Consider the following 6,000-nt stretch of genomic DNA (forward strand, 5'->3'; position numbering starts at 1 on the left):
TACAAATTACCCTGAAACCATCCTCTGAGATGGCCCTCAGAATCTTAAAACAATAAACACTTCTTATATTACACAAAGAGTGGCTTAACCGGGTGGTTCTGACTCAGGGTCTCTCATGAAGTTGCAGTCAAGATGTTGGGTGGACTGAATGCTACTCTGGGGCTATAGGATTTGCTCCCACAGGATGTCAAGTTATTTCTGGCTCTTGGTAGGAGTTCTTGCTGTGAGGACTTCTGCATAGGGCTAATAAAGCACCCCCACAACATGGCAGCTGGCTGCCCTCAGAGTGAGTGATCCAAGAAAGAGCAGGGTAGAATTCACAATGTTTATGATCTAACTTTGTAAATCACACACTGTCACTTTCACAATAGTCTCTGATTACACAGATCAGGCCTATTATACACGGAAGGGTATGAAAACCAGGAGATGGAGGTCACTGGGGGCCATAATGGAGACCGGCTACCACAGCGTGCCTTTCCAAAAGTCATGAAGAAAAATGAGACTAGGACTGTGGGTTTGGAATCTTTTAATTGACTTTAACAATTGATATTCTTTATCTTAGGAAGCCCATGATTCCATTACTTTAAATGTCAAATTTAGAATTTTGCACTCTACCTTGGCTTTAAAAAAGAGAAGGGTATTAGGGATAGGCATGCAACCTTTATGTCAAATCACTTAACGATCAGAAGGGAACTAACAGTCTGCTACAGATCAGGCACTACATGAATTTTTTCTCTCATTTATGCTCCACAACAACTCTTGGAGGTGAATTGGTATTAGTCTCATTTGGCAGAGTCAAAAATTATGGTCCAGGGAAATTCAATAATTTGCTCATAGCTATAGAGCTACTAAGTAGTTGAATCTTTATTCAAATCTATGTTTGTTTGGTGATAAAATTTATGAATTTCTTATTGCATTATATAGTAGTGGGCAGTCCACTCCAGCTGGGTGGGTACCATGGCTTGCTATGTTCATTGGTGAATACAGGGCACCTTGCAGTCAGATAGTAGGTAACTGATAAATATTTATTGAATAAGTGAAATTAATTAATGCCTGAAATTACTGCCTGAAAGATACATTTTGAGCCTCAGAGTTGACCCTTTAGATGTATTCAAGATCTCAGACCTGTATGAATTATATCCCAGAACATTTACAAAAAAATCTCTGCTTTAACTAGTTGAAATGATCTTAACAAACATGGGTAGTAGTCTGACATATATTAGGTACTCAAAAATTGTTTCATTACTCACTTTGCAATTATAGAAATTTTGTCCAAATCATTGCATGATCAGGAAAACATGTACACTTTCCAAAAAAAAAAAAAAGTTATAAAGGGGAACATCTTATTTTTTCAAAAAACACCAGAGATTCTGAAGATAGATAGCTATTTTTGCCTTCAATTTCTTTTTTTTTAAACACTTTTTTAAAGATTTTGTTATTTATTTGACAGAGAGAGACACAGCGAGAGAGAGAACACAAGTAGGGGGAGCAGCAGAAGGAGAGAGAGAAGCAGGCTCCCTGCTGAGCAGGGAGCCTGATGTGGGGCTCGATCCCAGGACCCTGGGATCATGACCTGAGCCGAAGGCAGACGCTTAACTGACTGAGCCACCCAGGTGCCCCCTTGCCTTCAATTTCTGATAAAACTTTAAAGTAGTTTGACAAAGGAGTGCTTTAGGTGCTTTTGGAATACAGTGATCATTGGGAGCTAGCCTTGGTGTAGGCAAGCCAACCTGGTCCTAGGCTGCCTGTTTTTTCACCCCAACTTTTTAATATTTGTCTTCCCCTTCCTTGCCTCTTCCCATAGTCTAACAATTTGATTTATGGTGAGGATTTAGGACCATGTGTTATCAACTCGACCTTCAGAGTGGCATGAGACTAAAGGTCAGCCATATGGGCAACCAGTCATGTCTATGTGACAAAGCCCCAATAAAAATTCTGGACATCAAGGCTCAGGTGAGTTTCTCTCATTGGCAATACTGCATTGTGTATTGGGTACTCATGATTGTCAAGAGACTTTAGTGCAGCCCATTTGTAATAAACTGTAATAAACTGTAATCTGAGTATAACAGCTTTCAGTGAGTTAGTGGGTCCATCTAGTGATGGTGGTCTCAGGGACCCCTGAACTTTTCATTGGTGTCAGAAGTGAGGGCAGCCTTGGGGACTTCTCTAACTCCAGCACCTGGTCATCTAGTCGCATGTGGAACAAAACTTGAACACCTTCTAATGGCCTTGGTGTTCCTAAATGATAACCTCTCCCTACCTGTCCAATCTTACTTGGTACCACTCTCTGCCTCACACATTACCTACAGCCACATTGTTGTCCCTTTATTTGTTTCTCAAATATGGCCATAACATCTTTGCATGGACTATTTTTTTCTGTTGTATCATTATGATTCCAGATACTCAGGAATCAAAATCAAAATATTCCAGATACTCAGGAATCATAATCAAAAACAACAGGACTGATTGTTTTATTAAGGTCTTACTTAAACATGATATCGCTTCCAAGAGGCCTTCCCTGATTACTCACACTAAAGTAGCTTCATTTACCCACTGCCCCAGGCATTTATCACTTTTTGCCGTGATCTTTTTCATTTATTTGACTACTTGCTTATCTCTTTTCCTCTGTAGAAAGCAAAAACCTTGTCCATTTTGTCATTGCTGTGTGCAAGTGCCTAGGTCAGTAATGAGTGCATTTGGGCATTTATTAAATATTTGTCAAATAGAGTCATAAACTTTATTTCCTTTAAAAAAATAGAATAAAGAGGCTGGAGGATCAGAATACTATTATAAGCCATAGTATATTTTATATTGAAAGATATTAGCAAACCATCTTTCAATAGGCTTGCGTCCAAGCATAGCTAGTTGAGAGTTGATGAATAAATCTGTTTTCACTTGATGGTGTACATTAAAGTTTTCTTTAGCATTTTAATTAATGAATTGACAAGATATGTGTATCTCTGTGTGTATATATATAAAATTATGTGTATATAGTTATATATTATATATATATAGAATTTTCAGATAAGACAAACTTGAGAATCAGACAATTAAAATTTGAAAAGATCAGAACAATTAGGAAAATTGAACAGAGACTTTTAAACATGAGATTGAATTAGGATAAATTTAAATCATTGCCCTCAGTGTAAAAAACAGGGTTGAGGAAAGATCTTATTAGCCCCCATTCTATAAGAAATAGCTAAGGAAACTGAAGATGTTAACCTTAAAAAAGAGAAGATTTAAGGAGATGTGATAATTTGTCTTCCAGTATCTGAAGACTATCATGTGCAACAGGGATTTTTTTTTGTATCATCCTATACCTACAAATGAAAGCAGGACTTGGAACTTTCAAGCAAAGGTAGATTTTGGTAAGGAAAAATATTCTAGAAGAGCTGTTTACAGTGAAAATCAGCAGCTTGAGAAGCGTTGACTTACTCGTTGCCATTTAAAGCATTTAAACCTGATCTGGGTTGACCATCTGCCAGGTAGATTGATGGGAAGCAGAACTGCATACTTTTTAAAGACTTTCACAGGTCTCAGAGCTCTCATGATTTAGAAAATCTAGGGACCAGTTTCTAGGAGTTTAGAGAATCCAAGGACAAGATCTTTAAGACAAGATGATATGGCAGGGTCAGTGATGGCAGGTTCAGCAAGAGATAGACATTCTGGCCACAAATTCTTTGACACTTCTCTCATCCAAATAGAGGGCCAGCCTTCATGACTCACTTCAATGGGCACAGTGCAGTAGAAATGATGCTGAATGATTTGTGAGCCTAGGTTAGAAAGGATGATACAGCTTTCACTTGACACTCCCTTGGGAGACTCACCCTTGGAGTGAGTGAGCACCCAGTCTGTGCTCAAATCCAGAATTAAACCTACTGAGTGTCTTACCTAAGGCATTTAACTCTCCCACATTTGGTAGTCACATGGCAAGACCACACGTAAACATTCCAGGCACATCTCCAGCTAAGGTCCTAGCTGAAAGCCAGCATCAACTAAGAGACATGTGAGTAAGGAAGCAAGCCTTCATATGGTTCTATCACCCAGCCTTTGAGCCCCCCAGCTGGTGCTGCATGGAACAGAGGTGAGATGTCCCCCTTGAGCCCTGCCCAAATTGCAGGATTGTTTGTGTTTTAGCTATTTTACCTTTGGTGAGGCATGGTGAGGTGAAGCCAGAAGCAAATCAAGAGAGAGAAACCAGAAAGGGTTTTACATTTTTGTTAAACTCAGGGTTCTGTGGGAGAGAACATGCCATGTGATGCAGAGTTACTCAGGGAAGCACCAGAGTTCATCACAAGTCAGAGGGAAGGGAGTACTGTGGGAAGGAAAGGGCAAGGCAGGAGAAGCAGGGTGAGGATTGGAATAATACCAGCAGTTATGGGGCATAGGGCTGTCCCTGCTTGTCTGATACCTGGCCCTGGGGTCATTATGGCAGGCTCAGAGTGACTCAGAGTGTGAGAGCTAGATGAGGAGGTGCTTGGAGTGTGGATTTAATCAGCTGTTCAAGAAGGGGAACTGACCAGCCTCTAGCTAGGGCCTCACAACTGGGTCAAGACAGAATTTATTAAACTGTATCACTGTGAACAAAATAAATGTTGACATTATTTTAAGCCACAAAGTTTTGGGTAGTTTATTATATAACAATAGATAATTGGACTATTTTGACTATTGGTAATTGCAAAAGCCCACAATATGGAAAGTCAGTTGAGTTCTTCTGGATTCAGGGAGAGTGTAATATCTGCCATTGGCTTCTTGGGCCCTTTCTAGAACCCAGAAGAATCTCTCTGATCTAGAGTTCAGATTTACTGACTTACTGGGTCAGAACATGGGCCACAAAACCTGGTCCCAGACTTATTTCCGTGGCTCTTGTGAAGCCCAGAGGATGTGCTTTCTACAGGTATTCCCAGAGCAGCAGTGAAAGAAGGTCTATCTTGATTTACTCTGTGGATGAAGGTACCTGTCACAGTTTGGGATTCCCCTTAAAGAAAAGATTGAGACAAGAATTGGGTGCTTTATTTGGGAAGTGATCCCAGAAAGCAGGAGTGAGGGAATGTGAGAGTTAGAAAGAGAAGAATTCAATATAAGGAGGTGATATCAAGGTTGTTATAGGAAACGACTTCATTTTTCTGGGACCTCCTGAAAAACATACCTCTCAAAGACATCCTCCCATAGGATAGGAGTCAGAGATATTTATCCAACCTTTCTCATTTCCCCTTGGGTTGAAGGCTGTTCCTGAAATAGCCTGGACTATACTTGCACATGGGCCGAACAAGCTTCTGTGGCATCAGAAAAGGCCTTTTGGTAGAAAGCAGAAAGATGAATGACACATCTTGACTTGGGGCACTGTCATCCTGAGGGTAGTCTAAGTTCAAGTGGATTTCAGCTGAAATTCAGTGTGTCCAAGGCAATATGCTATGCAACACCAGAGGTGTCCAACACAAAATCAGAAATGGAAACTACACTGGAATTGGAGTCAGAGGCCTGAGTTCCAGCCCCTAATTGTACTAACTCCCAGCATTTAATTCCAAGCTTTAGTTTTCTCATGTAGAAGATGGAGGTAATACCTGGGCCTACTGTATGGAGGATATGGAACTGAGTGCGGTGTGCCAGTGGGAGAAGTGAACTGGCTGGCAGCCAAGGGGTCTCAGGAGGAATTCTCCACAATCCATGGAGATTAGGGTTTGTCCTGTCCTGATAGTGGTGTCTTCTTCCAAGGAAAGGTTTGTTAACCAAATTAATGAAGACTGATGTATAAACCAGCATGGAAATTTATTAATTTAAGCCAGAAAGGTGAAGATCACCTAGGAATGGACAGTGGTATTCTTTGGTTAGGGCATATTGTCTTTGTAGGCAATCTATTTTGGAAGTTCAGTCAAAGTAAGAATGTTAAGTGGGAATAGGATTCAGATAAAAGTAGGGGATCTCATGGTTTGAATTTTAAAGCACCAGGGAAAGGGTAGCTTCATGTATCCTTTTCTATAATAAGGATACTAGCTTCTC

This window comes from Eumetopias jubatus, unplaced genomic scaffold (genome assembly GCF_037043125.1).
Source record: "Eumetopias jubatus isolate StellerSeaLion01/CBP00866 unplaced genomic scaffold, mEumJub1_p1.0 scaffold_1, whole genome shotgun sequence".
Lineage (NCBI taxonomy): Eukaryota > Metazoa > Chordata > Mammalia > Carnivora > Otariidae > Eumetopias > Eumetopias jubatus.